Below are 10567 nucleotides of genomic sequence, written 5' to 3'. Positions count from 1 at the left end.
TAGCCAACTGTCTTATATATATTTGAGCTTTTAAAATTGATTTAAAATACGATTATAAAGTCGATTTTAAAATTATAACTGTCTAAAAGTGGCAGAGTGGTTTTGATAAGGAGGGAAAAGAGGGGTTGATGGAATAATTAGGACAGGTACAATTACGATTTTAAAATTGATTTAAAATCAATTTTTAAAATCTATTTTAAAATCGATCTAAGATCAATTTATGATCCGTTTTAGTATTAGTTTTAAAAGCCCATTCACATTTTTACTGATGCTGACGAGAAGTTAGTTTGGTTGGAAGAGCATTATTTGTCTCGCGTCTAAATAACTGTGTCCGAGCGAGGGACTCTTAATTTCGGAAAGGTAGGAGAGACAGAGAGAGAGAGAGAAAGACTCCCCGTTCAGCTCAACGTATACGTTTGGCACGCGAGCACAAAGAAGATCAATCAAGCACATCACCTTATGCAATGTCTCGAGAATTTAGGTAGGGAATTTTTTAGGTCTCCAGTTTACTCAAAACACGATACGGCCATTTTATCTATAAAATAAGATCATTTTTGAGAAATGGACATAATTAAAAGCAAAATTTTAAAACGCCGATCGGAATTTTGCAGCCACCATTAGGGGGTTAACAATGCAAAATCCCCCAGACTAGGCTTATCGATTTTTGTCTTTATTTCATACAAATATATGAAAAGAACTGTACCAAAATAAAGATTATTATTCCGTTTTGTCCTAAAGTGCACAAAAAAACGGGAAAATAAACTTAAAAGGGGGAAAACAGTAATTACTTCGGCTGTCGCGCAACTTCACTTCCTTGGTCTTAGTGAATTCCTTCGAACAATTCCTTGCCCCTTCATTAAAAAACCCTATCCACCCTCCCTAGTTTTAAACAGGAACTCAGATCATGTATTATATTAATGTCAAGCATATGTTAAAATGTCGATTTTTCCTGTGTTACAAAAATTTTAATGACTCCAATTTTGCGTGCCTTTCTGTGTTCTAATATATATGATTTAAATCATGTTTTTACTTTGCATATTTTTATTACTTGTGTATACATGTTTTGTTTTTATGCTTTTAGGGCCCATTTCGATACCAGCTTTTGCTGAGGTGCTTTATGTGTTCAGATGTAATTCCAACAAAATCAGCAAGCGCTTAGCACTTGCATCAGATGACTATGGTGAGATATGTATACTCTTAATGGATTTCTTTAAAAAGGTCATTAAATTTCCCTGTCTGAGGTCAATATATACAAAAAATTCAGCTCGCGATTCGCGTTCGCTTCCTTTGGTGAGTGAAATACGCATGGTATTCGTGATTTCCTACAAACAAGCCTTATAATGCCCCTCTTCACGTCTGAATTTCCTAATAATATTTGATTAGTGAGATGCGTATGCTAATCATGATTACAATGAATATAAGTGCTCTTAACCAAATCAGCAAGCCCTTGGCACTCGCATTAGATGACTATTGTGAGATACATTGTATGTGTACTCTTTATAAATACCTTAAATCCTTAAAATCTCACTGTTTGTAGTCAATATATACCAAAAATTTCAGCTCGACCTTCGCGCTCGCATCGTATAGCAAGACAGGTACGTATCATGAATACAAAAATGTGATTATATAATGTCCCTTTTTAGGTCTGAATATAAAAAATTGTCAACTCGCTCTTCGCGCTTGCATTATTTGATCAGTGAGATACATATCCATGGTACTGTTCTTGAAATGTCTTTTTACTGTATACCTGGCAACTGAGCGCACGCTTCACGCGCTCACTAAGTGACTCAAAATTATTGCTGGTGCTCCCCCCCCCCCCATGCCGTGACCCAGGGTATGCCACTGTTGAGATCCAAAATGATGCACTAAAAATAGCAATTCATGATCACTTATGCATACAATTTCAATTTAATAACTCATGAAATTTTTTCAAACAACAAACCGATCGCAATTGATCATTAATTCATCACAAAACCCTAAACGTTGCAAGATAAAAAAAAACGACAGAAATTTGAAGGCTAAATCCTGCCCAGCCTCATTTTCATACAGCTGGTTTAAGTGGACAGTCTTCACTCAAGCATAGAATAGATTCCCAACTTTTTTGTGTCATTTAAAAGTTGATTTTATTGGCTTTCAATATACATAGGTCCCTCCCCCAACTAATATATATATATTGTTTTTATTTGGCAACCATTTAAAAAGTGTATAGTTCTTTTGGGGGGACACATGGACGACTGATTCCAATCAGTAAACATTTGAGCAGGAAACTTATAGTATAGTTATTCTGAATTAGTTAATTCTTCATTTCAAAGGTTACAATGACAAGGTAAGACTCGTTGATTTTATAGGGCAGGTTTTAAGGCAAATCTTTCGATGAAAGGTAAAAATCAGAGGATAAAACTACTTAAAAGAAAAGAAAACGACAATAAAATGGAATGTTTACCATTAGAGTGGATCTCCTGAAAGTGACTATATCCAATTACTATCACCAACAAGATGATACGCTGCAAGGCAAACATTTCAAGAAGTTTCTTAAACGTAGTGAAGATGAAGCGCAGTAGAGTAAATCACATTCAATCAATACCTTGCTTCCAAATGTGATTCTGGTTCAGTTCGTTCTAATAGGAAGCAGATGTCTCGATATTAAGTACCGGTAATGTGGGCTTGAAAGAGAATACGTCCCTACCAGCACGGCAGTTTTACATTCCATTTGCGATAAATCATCTTTATTTGCCAAATAATATACGTTTAAAATATATGCGGCACTTTCAATTTGTCTATTTGTCATTGTTAATTCAAGTAGTATAGACACTTTATATTCCTCATTGCTTTCATTTACAATCTCCCGTTAAGGCCCCTGTTACGTGTGTCTGGTTTGAAGCCGGCCCTAACGTCGACTTTGGAGCTGCGCATTTGAAGCCGCCTTATCGTCATTATAAAATAACCCTTCTACACATGGTCTTCACCTACATGTAAGCCGACACAAGTCGCTTGACTTTTCATGTAAACATTGTGCTTTGTTTCAGCTATAGCTAAATGTTCACTCTCACGCCATGTCACATCCGCCGGCTTCAAAACATGTTCAGATGTGGATTCAGTTCGAGCCGGTGTGAGTCAGGCTTGTGCTTTAAGGGGGGTGTTACACAGACGTCGAACCGCCTCTTAGGCCGTCCTCAGTCCATTTTCGAAGCATGTGCATTGATAGGGCCTTAGACACAGCGATCAACCCACCTTCTTACATCCTGCCTCCATAATTTGTATATTGAATATATCTATCTGACAAATAAATAGAGGGGGGTAGGTAGGGAGAGGTGTACGTTTGTAAGCCAGTGCTATGAGGGTGGGACGCCCGGAACCTCCTTTTAAATCTTCAAAACCACGGGTGCAGAATTGTATAACACATTACTTTAACGTATTAATGTGAGAACATTTCTTAAACGGCACAAGTAGGCGAAACGAGCAAGAAATTAATCTGCTTTTTTATTATAATTATGTAATTAAAGAGACATTTCCTGCACTTGGCTATATTATGCTTCTTCATTGGAGTTCGGCGGCAGGCCTACCTCCCCAAGTTCAGGAAACTTTTTTGTCCTGATTGCGACCATCATTGCATGGAATTTAACAAGGCTTTAACATAAACTTCATACACATTCGCCATCCCATTCCTAAATACCGTTCCCTATTTGTAATAGTCGACAGCCCTCCACCGTTCTTAAAATCTTAGTTTTCTCTCTTTTCCCTTTTCTTCATTTTTTAATTCAGGTTTTCTCTAGCCTAGCTGTCAGCTCATTCCGTTCGACCTATTTCCTTTTGCCTCGTTTCTTCCCTTTCCAGCCATAAATTATCATTTCATTTTGCCACCTCTTAATTTTTTCCCTTCCTTACTCACTTATATGATTTTCACATTGCATTTCCTTTATTCCATACTACCCTTGACCCCATACTATCTTTTTTTGATTCGCACTGTCTTTCTTAACTCCATACTATCTGCTTAGCCGGGGTTAACGCCTTAACCCCGGACTATCCCACAGTTAATGAATATCGATAATTGTACCATACAGAGCATGATTAGTGCAATTTCGACTTCTGTGATTGGCTATTGCTTAGCCCCACTTTTCCTTAGCCCAGTTTCGTTTCACACTGCATCTCTTAGCCGGCACCACAACTGTGGTGCTAGCACCACAATAAAGCCGGCTAACCCTGTTTTTTGCAGGGCCAGATAGTACCGCCGTATTTACCGTGCTAGCCCACTTTGCTAAAACGTAGTGTGAAAACGAAGTGGGCTAAGCTTAACCCCGGGAAATTGGTGGGGCTAAGGTCCATCAATTTCCCGGGGTTAAGGAAAAAAAGTAAAGTGTGAAAAGCATTATTAGTATTTCAGGATGATTTTATCATATGCTCTTATTCCTGATTTTTTTTCCCTTTTTCTTCCGTTTTACATTTTTTCTCTTATATTCTTGTCTTTCTCTTTCGTTTCCTTTTCCCTTTCCCGCCTCCATCACGTCTTTGCTCCTTTTCTTTCTTTTGTTTCCATTTATATTTCTTTGCTGTAGAAATTAGATTAGAATATGAAATAACTTATCCATATATATCAATACCGACAAAATATGTGTTTACTGTATCAACTGATAACTAATTATTCCTATATTCTTGCCCATTTATTCATAATTTAAACGTAAATTATACGGGTGAACACCCTAGGGTAAACATTCTCCCCGCGGGCATATACACCGAGGGTTTTCACCCGCGGGCATATACCCTCGTCGGCTCCCCTCAAACATGTCAAATGCCCGCTACGGGCTTCCGCGTTCACACTAGGGCGCACCGTGACGTTTCCCGCGGTCGGCACTGTAATCAACGCTAACAATTTTCATCAGATCTCATCTAAAACATGTAAAAAAAAAAAAAATCTGTCATATCAAATTTTAAAATAGCTGTATTACAGGACATTTGAAACAGGGGGCGGGGCAGCACCGAAGTAGATGAGAGGCCTGCAATGGAGGGTGGTGAGTATCCTGGCAGGGTGTGTCTTTATCGTGCATGGAAGAAGAAGTAGAAGAGGTAGAAGAACAGAAGTTCGAAGACAAAGGGCGAAGAAGAAGAAGAAGAAGAAGGAGGAGGAGAAGAAGTAATAGCAGAAGGAGAAGAAAGGTGAAATAAGAGAAAGAACAAGAAAAATGGGGGGGGGGGGGATGCCAGCAAATATAACTAATAATATAATAATTTTCGATATAAAGGAACTACCATCAAAATTTATGAAAAATGATATATTCTATGAAAGGATTTGCCCTGATTCTATATTGGTTACCTTAAGCAAATAAATCTAAAGTGATTATACCAGGAGAACTAAGTACTCCAAACAATCAATCATGCAAATAGTACTTCAATCATGGCATGGTAAAATATTAAAACGGAAATGTAAAACTGTATGATTTTTGAAGACTGTCAAGAAAATTTTAATTCTGCTGGTTAAATTTTGTTTTATCTATCAACTGTTTGTTAAAGGATGAATCCCGCCCCCCAAAAAACAATATTTGATTTTTTTAAATTGAGATAGGAAACATAAACTTGAAATTTTCGTTAGATCTCACTTACAAACATGTTAAATAAAAAGGTTTGACTTATCAAATTTAGATTTCCTTTTATAATTATTTTATAGCAGTGACAGATCCAGCAATTTGAAATGGGGGTGGAGGTAGCAGCGATGGATCTTATTTTCATAATACCAAACCAAGTAGTGTGTTGTGATATTTATCGCAAACATATTTTGTATTTCGCAAGCATTCAGTTTCTTTTTTTTCACAAGGTTTTTGACAACTCAAAATATTGCATAAAAACTATAGATAACTTGGAAAGTGACCATAATACATCCATCTAAATAAGTTTTTTTTTTCACTTGCATGCCTTAATGATAGTAAATTGGTTCCTACTATACATGCTATAGCATAAACATGTTTAGTGCTTGTTCATGTTTACTTAAAATTTGAAACATGTATAACACATAATTATTTGTTATATAATCATTATTTATTAAATAATAACAATGTACATGTTATTTGTAAATAATTACTATTATATAAAATAACATTTCAAATTATTTATATATAATTCCAAGTCATACTTCGTTATTAGTAAATAATATTAGTTCGACATTCCATTATTTATAAATAATGATTATTTGTTTTTCATTATTTATAAATAATGATTATTTGTTTTTCATTATTTATAAATAATGACACTACATACTTCAATATTTATAAATAATAGCAATTCGTTTTTCATATTTTTATGAATAATGATTTTCGGTTTTCCATTATTTATAAATAAGTTTTGTCGAGTTTTCTATTATTTGTAAATAAGAGTGCCCAAATGACAAGCTTGGTCGCTTCGCTGTCTCGCTTTCAATATTATGCGTAAGGCCATGATGATAATGAGATAAAAACAATGAATAGATGCGGGGTATTATATAAATCAATGTGCCATACTGACCGTACCCATAATTTTTTTCTGGGGGGGAGGCGGGGGAGTAGGACGAGTAAACATTCTCAAAAAATCTTGAAAGAGAGACAGCGAAGCGACCAAGCTTGTCATTTGGGCACTTTTTGGCCTTACGCATATTTTTTTTTCCTCGGGAGGGGGGTGGGGGGGAGCAAGACGCACGTAAAAAAATCTTGAAAGCGAGACAGCGATCGAAGTGACCAAGTCTGTCATTTGGGCACTCTTTGGCCTTACGCAGAATTTTTTTTCCTGGGGGGGGAGGCAGGACGCGTGTAAACTTTCTAAAAAAATGTTGAAAGCGAGACAGCGAAGCGACCAAGCTTGTCATTTGGGCACTTTTTGGCCTTACGCATATTTTTTTTTTCCTCGGGAGGGGGGTGGGGGGAGCAGGACGCACGTAAAAAAATCTTGAAAGCGAGACAACCAAGCGACCAAGCTTGTCATTTGGGCACGTTTTGGATTTTTGAAAGTGAAATTAAAGGCGTTCGTGCACACTTTTGGTGAATTTCGTGATAATTTTTGATAAAAAAATAAGTTTTCAAAAATTCAAGGGGGCCCCTGCATGCCCCCCGCTGCCTGTGTGTAATTGTTTTTGAGCATTTTAGGGTAAAATCGCCCCAAGCGCCTCAAACAGACACACCAACAAGTATTTGAAGTGCATTATTAGAACTGAAACTTAACTCTACACCAGGAAAAATTTACTTAACAAAAACAGCACAAAAAATATTTATAGAAAATAGAAGGGCCTGATGCACGTACACTGAGGCTTCACTCTCTCAGCTCGGCTGCAATGTGCACTTGATCCACTTCCATCGAGGATTCGGGCTGAATTCCGCCCGCCAGTTCCGGGGACCTACCAACGTATTATTTCGATGAAGAGCACCCCGTCGATTCACCGGTTGTTCACTCCTCCTTCAGAGAGAAAAGGGGAACTTATACACGCGCGCCTATGGGATTGTGAACTGTACGAAAAATCGCATAAAATTACATTTTTTGATATTTCGACGAAAACGAAGTTATAGAAAGTGAAGAATATTACTATCCCCAGAAAATTGTTTGAAGAAATGTCACTATGAAGAAGAAGTGGACAAACATTTGTGAAGACAAATCACGAAAAGGAGATCGCACTCAAAAATGAATATTCATATTAAGGGCGGTCCCACTTTTGCATGTTATAGTCGAGTTTTCCATTATTTATAAATAATGTGTATTTATATATAAATAATGATTGCGAGAATAAATACAGATCGAACATGAAATTGACGTTTCTCAACTTTTATTGCCTCTGGGGGATTTTCCCAGAATCATTAAAACGACATTTACAATTTGTTAGCAAGTACACAGTTTCTAAACAATATTCATCAAGCCACAATCAACCAGATTTTAAGGGGGAAACCGGGTCACGTGACCTCCCAGAAGGAAGAGATCAAACGGGATCACATGACAACAGGTATTTCCTGGGGTGCGGATTCCCCTCTTTACATTTATCATCTATTCAATACAAGATTATCTCATGTGTGAAATACAATTGGGGGGAGAGGCTTCAAGACCAGAACGTGAATTCTTAGAAGGGGAACCTGCCGGAAGACATCCAGCCGGATTTCCAAACCAGGAGACTTTGGAAAGTTGGGTTCCCCTGTCCCGATTTTCTTGACATAATTAGTATACAGTGCCTTCCCCTGGTGTTGAAATTTGACCGATATCAGAAAAAATACTCAGTAATCAGGCCAAACACCAAAACAAGCCCATCCTACCAGCCTAAACAATCCCATCTAACCAACCATATCAAGCCCGACCAACCAACCATAACAAGCCCGATTAACCAACCATAACAAGCCCATCAAGTCAACCAATCAACCATATTAAGCCCAACCAACCAACCATAACAAGCCCAACCAGTCAACCAGAACAAGGCCAGCCAACCAACCATGTAAATCCAATCTAACTAGTTCACCTTGAACATCATTACCACATACAAACATAAATCAAATATACATCATATGATGCATAAACAATGACAATACATATCAATTGCAATTACAAGTCAACTACGGACGCAATTTAAATATTTGTACAATAGTATTATCAGCTTGGTTGAAAATAAGGGGATCTTTCTAAAGGATCTGCTTATAGAGCGTGGATCCCTATGATCATAACCAATCAACCAATCATAACAAGCCCAAATATCCAACCAATGCAAGCCCATCCAACCAAACAAAACAACTTCATTTTGAACTTCCGTCATGTATATCATAAAAAATGACGGTACGAATCAATACGCATCAAATGCATTAACACAAATACACATCAATTATAATTACAAATCAAATGCAAATTATGAAAATTTGTGCAATTGTAGTCAACCAGAACAGCCCAACCAACCATATAAAGCCCATCTAACCCACCAAACAAGTTTAAGCTCATCTTGTACATCCTTACCAAATACAAAAACTAATTAAATATGCATCCTAGTGCGCATAAACAATTGCAAATACATATCAATTGTAATTGCCAGTCCACTATAGACACAATTTTAAAATTTGTACAAAAGTATTAATAGCTTGGTTGGAAAGGAGGGGATCCACTAAAATAACTACTTGGAGAGTGTGAATCCCTATGATCATAACCACCAACCAACCAATCATAGCAAGCCCATCCAACCAGCGCAGCCCATCCAACCGAATAGACAAGCTCATTTTGAACTTCCGTCATGTACATCATAAAAAATTACGGTACAAATCAAATATGCACCAAATGCATAAACACAAGTGTACATCAATTGTTATTGCAAATCAACTATAGACAAATTATGAAAATTTGTGCAATTGTATTACCAAGAATTTGTTTGGAAATGAGGGGATCCACTAATAGCCCTGCTTGTAGAGCATGGATCCCTATGATAATAAATAACCAAACATATCACCCAACCAACCAATGCAAGTATATCCGACCAACAAGCCAATCAAGCCCATCCAGTCAACTAATACAAGCCTACGCAACCAATGCAATTCTATCCAAACACATGCCCAGCCAACCAACCAAAATAAATCCATGCTATCTATCACCAAATCCAAATATAAGGTTATGTCAATCAACTGTAACCGGCACAACTTGCACTTGAACAGGCTCATTGAGCCGTTTTTTTTTTTTTAATTCGCTATTTCCATATTTAGATTGATTAGCACAATCGCCTTTGACAGATTTGAGTATAAACAAAAATCACGACAGAATTATGAACCATCATATATTATATCATCCAATCTTTTTTCATAACATGTGTACCACGTTTTTGGAGGCAGAAACAATACCCTCCGACCCTGACAATATTATAACCAACCACTCACAACCATCATTAAAATGGGCGGGAGGGAGGGCAAATTAATGTCTTGCATCCCCCAGAGCTGAGTTGAGAATGAACATGTGCTTCCAAATCTGTCGCGTATTGCGCACGTCCCTGAATTCTTTCAATGCATTTCATTGGTTCTTTTTTGCGTAGAGGCTGTGCCCCCGTTGCCGTTGCCTGGCTGTCACCAAGGGCGCTGTGTGACGGCGCCGCCCATGACATGCACAGCCAATCGCAGACCTGTTGCTGGGGGCGTGTCCTTGGAGAATTCCCGCGGAATTGCAGGGGCGCGCTTTGTTTTCGCGGGCCGTGTATGGCTTGCCAATAATTGGTTTTATGAGAAGACCTGTCTTCTCTCGCAAACTATCTTATTCGCTTATTCGAATAATCTTTATTATTTGTATATAATGGCAAACTGTAAAAATTATTTATTAATAATGATTATTTATAAATAATGGGATAGTGAAACAAAATTGTAATTTATAAAGAATGAAACGCGATGAATTTTCATCATTATTTATAAATAATGAGGGATTTCATTATTTGACAAATAATTGTTATTTATAAATAATGCAGAACTCGAACATTACTTATAAATAATGGCCGACTATGGAAAATTATTTATAAATAAAGAAATGTAAAATGTAATCATTAATAAGAAATAATGAGAATAATGGCGCACCAAAAAAAATATTTATAAATAATGAAGTAGACGTTTTCATTATT

This window comes from Lytechinus pictus, chromosome 4 (genome assembly GCF_037042905.1).
Source record: "Lytechinus pictus isolate F3 Inbred chromosome 4, Lp3.0, whole genome shotgun sequence".
NCBI classification, from domain to species: domain Eukaryota; kingdom Metazoa; phylum Echinodermata; class Echinoidea; order Temnopleuroida; family Toxopneustidae; genus Lytechinus; species Lytechinus pictus.
This window is presented reverse-complemented; position numbering follows the sequence as displayed.